Source organism: Schistocerca americana, chromosome 1 (assembly GCF_021461395.2).
Source record: "Schistocerca americana isolate TAMUIC-IGC-003095 chromosome 1, iqSchAmer2.1, whole genome shotgun sequence".
Classification (NCBI taxonomy): Eukaryota; Metazoa; Arthropoda; class Insecta; order Orthoptera; family Acrididae; genus Schistocerca; species Schistocerca americana.
Window position 1 is genome coordinate 1,255,698,588 of NC_060119.1, and position 13,637 is coordinate 1,255,712,224.

Here is a 13,637-nt window from a genome sequence, read left to right on the forward strand (position 1 = left end):
ATCATAAACCGAAACCGGTTGCCAACCAAAATGAAGATCTATTGTCATCAAGACTGTTTTAATAATTTTTTAAAAATATTTTACACTGATCGCTGTTCATTCTACATCGAAAGAACTCTTTTTAAATTTTTTATTGATGTAGCTACATGAATCTATTAACTGAGAGTGCAAATTTTCTGTGAATGTTGGATCTTCTGTGTAATGCTTCTCATAAATGCACTGTGGAAAACTAAATGTAATATGCCAAATGTTTAGGATATACAAACTGTGATTCGAGTGCAATATCGATAGTTACAGTCGAACATTGATAGTGAGTTGCTTGCAGTGTGGTGTCGTGTGCCCGTGTGTTGTATAATCGTGCTAGGCAGAAACACACGAAAATTTATAGCCGTGTTCGTATGTTTCGGTCACGGTTTAAACTAAGTTTCAACGTGGACGCTGTGAAACAAAATGATTGTGTGAGTACTGTGAGCTTCGTGCAGTACAATGTATATGATGCGAGTTGAGAGTGATCGTTGTAGTGGAAATCGATTTGCACTTAAATGAGTTGCACGAACTGACGTAGTTTAAAATACTGGTCTTGTTTGCAACTCAATGAACTGCCCCGCGAGTTAAAGCATTAACTGTCGTCGTGGAGACTTCCAATCTGTTTGTGATGTGTGGTACTCTTTTCGCCAGAATTGAGAATTCGCGTTCACGATTGTTAGAAACGGATGGACTATAGTTTCGGGATCGGCGAGGTAAAGTGTATGTTATACTATTTTTAAACTGTTTACGGGACATTACGTGTGTGTAAGGAGCGTTGTTGCCGTGCACATGCGACTTTGGATTTGTACAGCAACAACTGCGCCTGACCGGACTGTGGTCAAAGGAACGCCAAGAACGGCAATATCACGAACCAGAGAAAGATAATAAGCAGTTTTACAACTGATGGAGCTACTTTAATGACGCTGCCAGCACCAACTAGCTGCCGTTTTAAGAGCCACATACTCAGGTAAGCTGCAACGCCAACCGCTCTCCCTTTGTAAGCAGTTAAAGCACTTCACGGAGTTTCAAAAGTAATTTCTTTTTCTTTTATAACGAACCTTCGTCATTATTTGCTTACTTTAAGTAAATTTAGTTTCTGCAAAGAGTGTTTCTATGTTGACATTGTTTCCCCCCCATTAACAGTAGTTCATACTAGTTGCTACCTGCCTTTCTCATTTCTTTTATTGCAGCTGTCGTCCTAATTATTTTAAGGGGTCTTTTGGAGGGACTTACTTGTGTGAATGTCTACAGAGTTTTATCAAGTGAATTTATGGTTCGTTTTTTTTTTTTTTTTTTTTTTCCATATAAAATTAATCGTCGGTAAAGCAGATGCCAAGCTGACATTCATTGGAAGAATCCGAAGGAAATGCAGTCCGAAAACAAAGGAAGTAGGTTGCAGTACACTTGTTCGCCCACTGCTTGAATACTGCTCACCGGTGTGGGATCCGTGCCAGATAGGGTTGGTAGAGGAGATAGAGAAGATCCAACGGAGAGCAGCGCGAGAGCGTTACGGAGATGATAGATAAACTGCAGTGGAAGACTCTACAAGAGAGACGCTCAGTACCTCGCTACGGGCTTTTGTTAAAGTTTCGAGAACATACCTTCACCGAGGAGTCAAGCAGTATATTGCTCCCTCCTACGTGTATCTCAGGAAGAGACTTTGAGGATAAAATCAGAGAGATTGGAGCCCACACAGAGGCATACCGACATCTTTCTTTCCACGATCAATACGAGACTGGAATAGAAGGGAGAACCGATAGAGGTACTCAAGGTACCCTCCGTCACACACCGTCAGGTGGCTTGCGGGGTATGGATGTAGATGTATTTGGCTTTCGCAGTAAATGAATAAAATAACAGAAGTTCCTTTAATTATTGACGGGATATTTTTGTGTTCGTGTTCTTTGGCAGTTTGTTACCAAACTCTGACGTGGTTAGTTTAGTTAGCTTTTGAAGTAAAACGGGTTCTTTTGAGTGTGAATAGTGGAAATCCACGGCCAAAATTACGCGAAGTAAATGTCTCAGAACCATTTTCTTTACACATAGATCAGTTTGTGGCTATGGTCATTACGGCTAAATTTCGTGTCACCACAGATTTATTTACTTCGCAACCTATCAGCCAAAATGGTCGCATAGTCTTTGGTCGTAATGCGACCTTGCAGAGTAACACGGGCTCATGGAATGCCACGATATGGCTGCCAAAATCAGCAGCAAATTCCCGCCATGTTTCTCTCTTGGGACGTAAGCGCGGCCAGAAGTTGGAAACAATGTGAAGCGAGACTCATGCGACCAAATGGCTGTCTTCCATCGCTCCACGGTCCGGTCTTTATGACTTTTGCACCAAGATTTCCTTTTACCGCCCTGCCATTCCCTGCTTCTGGAGCTAACTTCGTGTTGTTTTGATGCGGACACGATTCGCGGACTCGACATTCAGTTACGCAGTGAATTTTGCCACTACCGTCCTCTCAGTTTTCGTTACAATCCTTTTCAAAAAAATGGATTAAAAACAGTCTTGACCGCAATTAAAAAATGCAATGGTTAACGGTTTTGGCCAGAATTTGATCATCTTCAGACCATTTACAATGAAACGTAAGTACAGAATGGATTTAGAGGGGAAGTCTGATAATAGTAGTGACATATAAAATGCATTATATGTAACCAAAATTAAAAGAAGAAATTATAGCTATGACGCTGGGCGGTGGCGGTGAACGGAGCAAGCGCTTAAACACGCGATGCTTCGCCCACTGCATACAGAGTTACGTCAGCGATAGCCAGTCAGGGATACAGGACGTAACACAGTGGTTACTACAAGTTACATACACAATATTTACATAAAAGCTAAAATAATGGAAGAAATAGTTCATATGGTTCAAATGGCTCTGAGCACTATGGGACTTAATATCTGAGGTCATCAGTCCCCTAGAACGTAGAACTACTTAAACCTAACTAACTTAGGACATCACACACATCCATGCCCGAGACAGGATTCGAACCTGCGACCGTAGCAGTCGCGCGGTTCCGGACTGAAGCATCTAGAAACGCTAGGCCACCGCGGCCGGCAAGAAATAGTTACATTACGTTATATGAAGTAACTGCTATAGACAGCATTGCGTCAATATGTGATAAAAATATACGTAGAAGAGATAACCAACAATAATCTGTTGTGAGAACACTGATACCCCCCTGCGAGAATTTTTTGAAAAGTTGTAAGGTGGCAGAATACATGAAGGTCAATTTCGCACCTTACATAAGAGTTCATTCATCGTAACGGGAAGGTGAATATGACACCTAACCTACTTCAGCAGTGATGAGGAGTTTTCCCTATAAGTATGTAATGCGAAAGGGATGACACTCAATCGACGGTACTAACATACCACTCCTACATAATGCATGCCAATGAGCAGAAAGTGAAACAAGCAGCGAGAGGAAACGTTTTGTGTGGAAGCCAGAGTGGGCAGATGCAGAGGTCGCACCCCGCGAGGCACTACAGAAAACTCTTAAGGGGGCGTGTACCACAATGGTGGGTCAGTGACCGGACAAGTGATGCATATTGCAGGCCGAGTAACGGACCGCCAGATGTAGGACAGAAAGAAGCTTTAGAAAACTGCGTTTCGGAATTCCAAAGGGATACGAACAAAACCAGCGACGCATTTGATCACATGAACTGCAAGTGGTATGCATGTGATAGACACATGTAACTTTTTAGGCGTCTGGAACAGGCAGAAAATGTCCGATTGGCGGAAACGCACTGGGAAGGAGTAAAGTGCCGAGATTTCGACGTAGTTCAATGGTAGGACCCTTGCGATTCGTAGAGAGAGTTTCCACAAAATAAGAGGAACACTCCTATTGGTGGAAAAAAGCCGTGATGTCGAGAACGAAAGAACCCAGGTGGGGAGAGAGTTCAGCTATGAGAAAATTTTCGGAGACTCTTCTCTGAACTGGCATTAACTGCAAAACGGAGCGCATAACGCTCTGTACGACGCAGAGGAGAAATTTGTGTGAACACTGAGTTCACAGCGGCTGACCTCAAACTAGAAATTAGCTGTAGCGTCGTTGAGCTCCAACTGTGGAGAAACGAACCAGCCAGTTAGTTAATTGTTCTTGCGAGAATGGAGAGAGCATTATAATATGCGCGCTGCTCCAGCGATGCGCGTGTATGTCACCTTAGTCTGAGACTGAGGATGAGTTCATGTTTTCTCACATATCGAGAAAAATAAGGAGAGTTTCTGCTGGAAAATTCAGAAAAGGCGTAATTAGATTTTATAGGAATTTCAGTGGACGAGAGCAGCCATGCAGACGACAACTCATCGCAGCTAAGGTAAATACCATGTGCAGAGGTGTAAACTTGTTGGTTCACCAGCTTGCTTTCACTGTAAACTCGGGCGACCTTGGGTAATTTGTCACAAAACTAACCATCCACCATAAACTTGATTGTCATCCTAAAAATAGTACCGAACTTTGAACCGGAATCGGATGATTTATCATAGTACTGACCAACATCATAAAGTAACCGTAAGAATAATTACGTAAAGAAACTTCTAGTTAAAATTTAATAGTGTTGTGTTTAGGATTATTTAACTGTCTGACAGTTACAATTTAGTAGTGTTGTGTTTAGGATTAGTTCACTTTCAGACGCCGAGATGTGTCATTTGGACAACTGTCTTAACATTGTCACACTGTGAACTGTGTAAAAGCTCGTATTTCCGTGACAAGTTTGCAATATTAAACAATGTCATTACAACTTACACTCTTGTGTTCAGTCATAGAATAAGAAACCACCTAACCATAAACCATTACAAAGTCGTAGATCGGATGCTAGCAAAGACAGTGGTTATGCGACACCAGTGATTTCCATGGACGTGTCGATGTACGCCATCCAGTGGAAGACGATTTACGAGCTGCGACGGCAACTGAATGTTAAAACCGTACTGTCGCGCAGGCAGACATATAGAAATGCGTGTCAGGTGTTTTACTCGTAGACTGCTCCTAGACCGTAGCGCCAGTGCTGTATATACCTTGTTCTAACTACTGGTTTACATCCTGTATGCTTGATTGGCTATCGCTAACGTAATTTGGTATGACGTGGGTGGAGCATCGCGTACCTAAGTAACGACTCTGTTGCTGTGTATGTGTGAAATCTTATGGGACTTAACTGCTAAGGTCGTCAGTCCCTAAGCTTACACACACACTACTTAACCTAAATTATCCGATTGACAAACACACTCATCCATGTCCGAGGGACCAGCCCCACAGTCGATGACTGCAGTGCCTTAGACCGCTTGGCTAATCCCTCTTGGCAATCGACTCTGTTGCTCTCCGTAGCTGTTGATGTTCGTGATGCCATCAGTTTCGCTCATCGCCGCTGCTTACTATCATGGGTACAATTTCCTCTTTTAATTTTGGTTGTGTGTTACGTATTTGACATGTTAGTTTTATTATCAGACTGCACTCAAATTCGTTCTGTATTTACATATAAGTATAAATGTTTTGAAGGTAGCCTCATTTTGACCTAAACCACTGAAAATAAATATTTTATTGCGGTTACGATTGTTTGTAACCCATTTTTCAAGTATTTTCGCTACATGGCTGTTTTTCTCCACGAGAAAGGGTCTCATAAATTAACATTCTCTTGAGTACCGTCTGTCACGATCACTCAACACACACTTTCGTATGCGTTGTGACTTAGAGACTGATGCTTTTCCGCTTTCCCTGTACACGTTATAAATGTTCGCTACTGTTCCTCTGAGAACACCAAACACTCGGACCAAGAATTTGCTCACGCTCGAATTCGCTTAGCTCCGACAAAATTCACTTTCAACTACACAGAACACAATTCTGACCACCTCTGACGCATCCAAAGTATTGAGGACGTTGCACAGGTGCTGCTCGTAATCAAATAAAACAGCCAACCGAGCAAGCATGTCTCCCTTTCTTTCCATATTCTAGTCCAACCATTGCACATGCTGACCGGTCATCACTACTTCTCTCTCAGTTATAACGGAAAGGTCTATTAAGTGAATCAGTCGGCACTAATTTAAGTGTGGAGGGAGGAGCTGACTAGAGGCCTTGCGGAGGATGAGTCAGAAAACGGACGAGAGGTCTGTCACAGGAAAAAGAGTTACGCGTGTGCAAATCGTTTATGAACTGCACTACAGAAGTAAGCTTTTGAACTGCCGCAGGAAAAGGTGTAGAGTGTTCACACATCAGAGACTGCGTGGAAGCGACCACAGCACGTTAAGGGCACAAAGCGACCACTGCGACACACCACGGAACCACAGCCCTGCTCTGCCCTCTGACGTTTGCAAGCGCGCGAATTCCGACGCAGCAGCGTCCACTGTTGTCGAAGTTTCAACGACCGCCAGGGAACTAGGCTGGACATTGGTTAGAACAACTTGAGGTTGTACAAGAGCGAAGGAACGTTAATAGCGTTCTCAACTCTCCCTCTTCTCCAATGGAGGGAGACAATTGCTTTTGGTCAGCTGAGGGAAAGTATGTTCTTCTACATCTACACTGGAGTCCGAAATCAAAGCAACAAACAAAAATTTTGCAAGTTTACGACAAAATAGTATAAACAGGTGATACTAAAGTAGAAACAACGCAAAAAACATAGAACATAAACAACTGCAATAAGCATAACTGTAGACGAATATGTTCTTTGTTTTTTACAACTTAACAGATCTTCACAGACTTTCCGAAATCTAGTTAAAGTGCTCACTATGGTGTTTGACCACCTCTGGCAGCTATACGGGCGTGACAACTACAGAGCATACGGTGAATAACGTCATGATTGTCATGTTGAGGCAATAACGCCCATTGTTCCTGCGGAGTTGCTCGCAAGTCTTAGGGAGTGACTGGTGGGTGCTGAAGTGATGCAACCCGTCTCCCTACTGCATCCCCGACATACGGTATGGGCCGCGCGGGGTAGCCGCGCGGTTTAAGGCGCCTTGCCACGGTTCGCCCGGCTCTCCGCGTCGGAGGTTCGAGTCCTCCCTAGGGCATGGGTGTGTGTGTTGGCCTTAGCGTAAGTTAGTTTAAGTTAGATTAAGTAGTGTGTAAGCATAAGGACCGATGACCTAAGCTGTCTATACACGATAGTGCTGCCAAAGCATAATTGCTAAACACAGCCTTCCGAAATTCCTTCACGGAAGAGGACGAAGTAAATATTCCAGAATTCAAATCAAGAACAGCTGCCAACACTAGTAACGTAGAAGCAGATATCCTCGGAGAAGTGATGCAACTTAAATCACTTAATAAAAGCAAGTCTTCTGGTCCTGACTGTATACCAGTTAGGTTCCTTTCAGAGTGTGCTGATACAATAGCTCCATACCTAACAATCATATACAACAGTTCGGTCGACGAAAGATCCGTACCGCCGGCCGCGTTGGTCTAGCGGTTCTAGGCGCTCGGTCCGGAACTGCGCGACTGCTACGGTCGCAGGTTCGAATCCTGCCTGGGGCATGGATGTGTGTGATGTCCTTAGGTTAGTTAGGTTTAAGTAGTTCTAAGTTCTAGGGGACTGATGACCACAAATGTTAAGTCCCATAGTGCTCAGAGCCATTTGAACCAACCAAAGATCCGTACCCAAAGACTGGAAAGTTGCACAGGTCACACCAACATTCAAGAAAGGCAGTAGATGTAATCCACTAAATTACAGGCCCATATCGTTAACGTCGATAGGCAGCAGGATTTTGGGACATATATTATGTTCTAACATTACGCATTACCTCGAAGAGAACGGTCTTTTCACACACAGTCAACACGTATTTAAAAAACATCGTTCTTGTGAAACACAACTAACTCTTTACTCACACGAAGTGTTGAGTACGAGTGACAAGGGATTTCACATTGATTCCGTATTTTTAGATTTCCTGAAGGCTTTTGACACTGTACTACCCAAGCAGTGAAATTGAGTGCTTGTGGAATATCGTCTCAGTATCTATTTAAACGATTTTGGAGACAATCTGAGCGGCCGTCCTAGGTTGTTTGCAGATGATATCGTCGTTTATCGACCAGCAAAGTCATCAGAAGATCAAAACAAATTGCAAAACGATTTAGAAAACGTATCTGTATGGTACAAAAATTGGCAGTTGACCCTACATAACTAAAAGTGTGAGGTCATCCGCATGAGTGCTAACTTCGATTACACGATAAATTAGTCAGTCCTAAAGGTCGTAAATTCAACTAAATACCTAGGAATTACAATTACGAACAACTTAAACTGGAAGGAACACACGAAAGATGTTGTGGGGAACGCTAACCAAAGACTGCATTTTATTGACAGGACACTTAGAAAATGTAACAGAGCTGCTAAAGAGACTGCCTACACTGCGCTTGTCGGCCCGCTTTAAGAATTCAGCTGCGCGATGTGCGATCTTTACCAGATAGGATTGACAGAGCACATCGACTAAGTTCCAAGAAGAGTAGCACGTTTTGTATTATCGCGAAATAGGGGGTAGAGTGTCACTGAAATGATACAGGATTTGGGGTTGACATAATTAAAACAATGGAGTTCTTTCGTTGTGGTGCAATCTTCTCACGAAATTTCTATCAGCAACTTTCTCCTGCGAATGCGAAAATATTTTTTGACGCCGACCTACGTAGGGAGAAACGATCGTCATAATGAAATAAGGGAAATCGGAGCTCTCGCGGAAAGATGTAGGTGTTCGTTCTTTCCGCGCGCTGTACGAGATTGGAATTATAGAGGATTATTGTAAAGGTGGTTCGATGAACCCTCTCCCAGGCACTTAAATGTGATTTGCAGAGTATCCATGTAGATGTAGGCAACGGCCTTGCCGCAGTGGATACATCGGTCCCCGTCAGATCACCGAAGTTAAGCGCTGTCGGCCGTGGCCGGCACTTGGATGGGTGACCACCCGGGCCGCCATGCGCTGTTGCCATTTTTCAGGGCGCACTCAGCCTCGTGATGCCAATTGAGGAGCTACTCGACCGAATAGTAGTGGCTCCGGTCAAAGAAAACCATCGTAACGACCGGGAGAGCGGTGTGCTGACCCCACGCCCCTCCTATCCGTATCCTTAGCTGAGGATGACACGGCGGTCGGATGGTACCGATGGGCTACTTGTGGCCTGACGACGGAGTGAGTGCATGTAGATGTACGAGGTCTGACAATAAAGTAATGAGACTGATTTCCTTTGCAAGATGTAGCAACTCTGCCGGATTGCGTAGGAACAATATCTTTGACCTTGGTCTATAAGCTGCTTCTAGTCCAAGCGGCACATCGATGCAACTGCTCAGTCATGAGTTGTGCTGTAATAAGTTAACATGTGTTTTTGTCACTCGTCACGGAAATGGAACCGCATAATATTGCGCAACTGTACGCCATTTCTTTTCGCGTTAAATTGGGTGAAAACGCGACAACTTACGTTAAGCTTCAGAAGGCTTTTGGAGAGGAGGTTATGTCAAGAGCTCAAGTTTTTCGTTGGCATAAAATGTTTAGTGAAGGCAGAACGAATGTTGAAGATGAAGACCGCAGTGGACGACGATCAACGCCACGGACGGATATCAACTTGGCCAGGGTGCGTGAACTCGTAGGATCTGATCGAAGATTATCCGTGAAAATGATTGTAGAAGAAGTGAACATCAATCGAGAAACGGTTCGTCTAATAATAACTGAAGATCTTGGTATCAGAAAGGCTTGTGAAAAAATGGACCCCAAAAATCTCACACCACAACAGCGAGAAACACGGAAAAATGTGGCAGCCGATTTGTTACAGCAAACGGAAATCGATCCAGAATTGTTGAGCCGTGTTATCACTGGTGATGATAGTTGGTTTTTTTCAGTATGATCCAGAGAAAAAACGCCAAAGTTCGCAATGGTGCTCAAAGGGATCACCCAGACCTAAAAAAGCTCCCATGTAAAAGTCAAAAGTGAAATGCATGCTTGTGTGCTTCTTCGATTCCAAGGGAATTTTTCATAAAGAGTGGGTGCCTCCTGGACGAACAGTTAACCAATATTACTACAAAGAAATTTTAGAAAAACTTTGTAAAATGAGTTCTTCGCGTCCGTGCCAACATTGCTGATAATTGGATTCTGCACCACGATAGTGCACCATCCCATACTGCTCTGTCAGTACAGCAATTTTTTTACCTCAAAACAAATTTCAGTATTACCACAGCCACCTTATTCACCAGATATCGCTCCCTGAGACTTTTTTTCTATATCCAAGAATCAAAACGGCGGTCAAGGGACACCATTTTCAAACAATACAAGATTCCAAGAAGCTGTGACGAGGGTCTTGGAGGAAATTACAAAAGATGAGTTCCAGATACGTTACCATCAATGGCAGAAGCGCTGGAAAAAGTGTGTGCAATCAGAAGGGAACTACTTGGAAGGAGACAACACTAAACTTGACTAAAACGGTAAGCAACATTTTTTTTCACATCAGTCTCATTACTTTATTGTCGCACCTCGTAGATGTAGATGTAGATGTAGAAGAAACGTACCGTTAATTTCACAGTTCCTGGTGGTGACATAGGCTGTATGCGAATAAAACTCTCCTCCAGGAAGTTTAGGCGTGACAGAATCCCCTACCGTCGGGTAGTCGTATCCACATCCGTCAATATTAACCGGGAACGCCATCAATAATCCCAACATAGTTCTGCAGCCAAGTCACCAGACCGTATAGGTCGAGTAGAACACACCCTTCGTGTTTCCGGCTCGGCAGCTCACGGCCCACATTAAGCCGTCGGCATACGGATGGTGCTTTCGAACGTCAACGTTGAGCTTTCCGAGTTCAACGTGCTGCCGAAAGCTCAGAAACGATGCGACTTGTGCATACGGGGCCAACGAGATATACGGGACCTGCAACGAACTGCCGGCCCCTCGTGGCCGTGCGGTTCTAGGCGCTTCAGTCCGGAACCGCGGGACTGCTACGGTCGCAGGTTCGAATCCTGCCCCGGGCATGGCTGTGTGTGATGTCCTTAGGTTAGTTAGATTTAAGTAGTTCTAAGTTCTAGGGGACTGATGACCTAAGATGTTAAGTCCCATAGTGCTCAGAGCCATTTGAACCATTTTGCAACGAACTTGTGACGTCGCATTTGTAGGCTTGCCCGCAACACTTCGGGCACCTTCGGCTACGTCCAGGGCCCACGGGAAATCAATATTTAATTGCAAAATAAGCCACTGAAGGTCTTAATTTTGTCGCATGCATTTAGACACCCAGTTAAGGATTATTAAACTCCTGTGTAATAGTTACTCGCTTCCCACCGGAGGCGTCTGCTGTCACTCGTAAGACATACAGTGTCACGTGCTACGACCTACGCGCCACGGCCTGTCTTTCTCGTGGCCTTCGTTGTGCATACGGTACACGTGTCTCAACGTGGTATACGCAATGGCAGCGCGCTCCAGCGGCAGCTGTCGGCTTCATCTGGCCCACAAATCACACTGTTTACGAAATAAAGGGCGTAAAAGTACTACGATAGCTCATTTAAAACGCCCATTTGCTCCCTGCTACATACGCTAGTCATGTTGTTCTTTTTGTAATATAAAAATTTCAGTGTCCATCAACATGTTATACGGCAGAAACGTATCATGTTGTTCTTTGTGTAATATACATAAATTTCAAAGTTCATCAAGATGTTATAAGGCAGAAAGGAAAGTACTACGTCCAGTCAGTTAGGACATCGGCTTATAAAACTTCAGTTACAAATAGAGTGATTCAAATTTACAACGGTTGTCCACAAAATTAAAAATTATATCGTCATTCTCACTTTTTAGTAAAACCCCGAGGTCAGTCTTACTTGATCGCTGTTCTTATTCAGTAGCAGAATCTTTACAAGTGGAACACAAAGCTTTAAACAAGAAAGTAGTGCAAGCTGTCCTGTAGTTAAAGCCAATCGCACAAACTCAATCTTCTGAACGAGCGCACTTATATTAACATAAAATCAAAATCTATAGAACGTACACCTATTAAACTGATAAAAAGGTATCAGAACTTATTAGGTTAGTAAAAAAAGTATTTGAATCCTGTGAGACGCGAACCAGAAACAAATAACGTGGTATTTTATAATTCTACATCTCTACTCAGAACACAACACCGACTGTTAATGAGTTATGAACATACTTTACATCTTACCATATCCTGAAAGCTATAATCGTAAATACGTTATTAACTGACATGATGATGATGATAGGTCCCATACTCCGAGGAGCGTAGGGGACGATGCAGGAGACCCGCACCGCCGTACTAGGCAGGGTCCTAGCGGAGGTGGTTTAGCCATTGACTTCTTCCGATCGTAATGGGGATGAATGGTGATGATGAAGACGGCACAACACCACCCAGTCATCTCGAGGCAGGTGAAAACCCCTGACTCCGGCGGGAATCGAACCGGGGACCCCCAGCGCTGGAAGCGAGAACGCTACCGCAAGACCACGAACTGCGGACTAATTGACATATAATTATAATAAATTGTAGCAAGAACAATGAGTTTCAGATGGATCCTCAACGTGCCGTTGCCTTGAAACGGCATACTTTCGTAACACGCAAGATAAGTAATTCGTTAACCTCCAATATGACGTTTCCAGAAATTTTGTTACAATAAATCGTAAATTAACGACGGATTTTCGGGAGATTTTCAATTTGATGGTGCTTAGAAACGCCTTATATACACATGGATTTCAACTGAAAGCCAATATGACGTCTCGTGACACTGTACTGACGAGAGATGACGTCATGTGACATTGTTTGCGTCGCTCTATCTCATTGGTCTACATTATAACGCACTCTCAGAATATCTGCCCAACGTGCTTTTTCCACGATATGACGTCAGAGAGTCAGCACGCTCAACGTTCAGTGTTCGAATGCACGGTCCGCATGCCGAACTATCCCAAGTGCCTCGCTCCGGGGTCACGCTTCTCCAGCACGGCCTACAAATGCGCCATCGTTGCAATGAAAAATCTCACAAAGCCACAGCTATGCGAATAGTCGGCAAGAAATCAATTTTGATATACACTAATGAGCGAAAACATTAAGACCGCCAGATTAAAAGCTTGTTGGTCCACCTGTTGAATGCGATACAGCAGCGCCTCTGTCGGCCAGTCATTCGACAGGTTGTCGATAGGTTTGCGACGTTATGTGTGGCACCCTTCGACCATAAATATAATAGACTGGCCCTGACGTCATTTTCGTGGCTCCAACATCTCTGGGCTAAAGTCACGTGAATGTTGGCAAAACATGGTTGTTTCGTGTTGCGCTTATGGCTGTACTCAGCGTTTTGTCAGGGGAAATGGCATTACATTTCACGTGTGTTTATGTGATAGTGCATATGCGTTTATTGAAATCTGCTGAAGTGGCTTTTATATGTTTTTTACACTTGAAATAGAGTATCACGTAAATTAAAGTGTTGAAAGTGATGCCTGCAAAGTCAGACTCATATTACATTTTGGGAAGTATCTGTGATAATTCGGTTACAGAAGTAAGTATAACTGTTTCTCGTTCCTACGCATAGGTTCACTAAGGATGAATACCGAAGACAGCTTTGGATACAGGCCCTGAAACGGGAAAACTTTAAGCCCTCTGCACATACGCGCCTTTTTGTATGCAAGTGAGATTATAATAAGGTAAGAGCACCTATAGTTGACACATGAAGAGAATTT

The 13,637-nt window shown here is 43.7% G+C and overlaps 1 pseudogene; it reads left to right on the forward strand.

The window, feature by feature from the left end:
* Positions 1–8,803: 8,803 nt before the first annotated feature.
* Positions 8,804–8,921, forward strand: LOC124560525 (annotated as a pseudogene).
* The last annotated feature ends 4,716 nt before the right edge of the window (positions 8,922–13,637 follow it).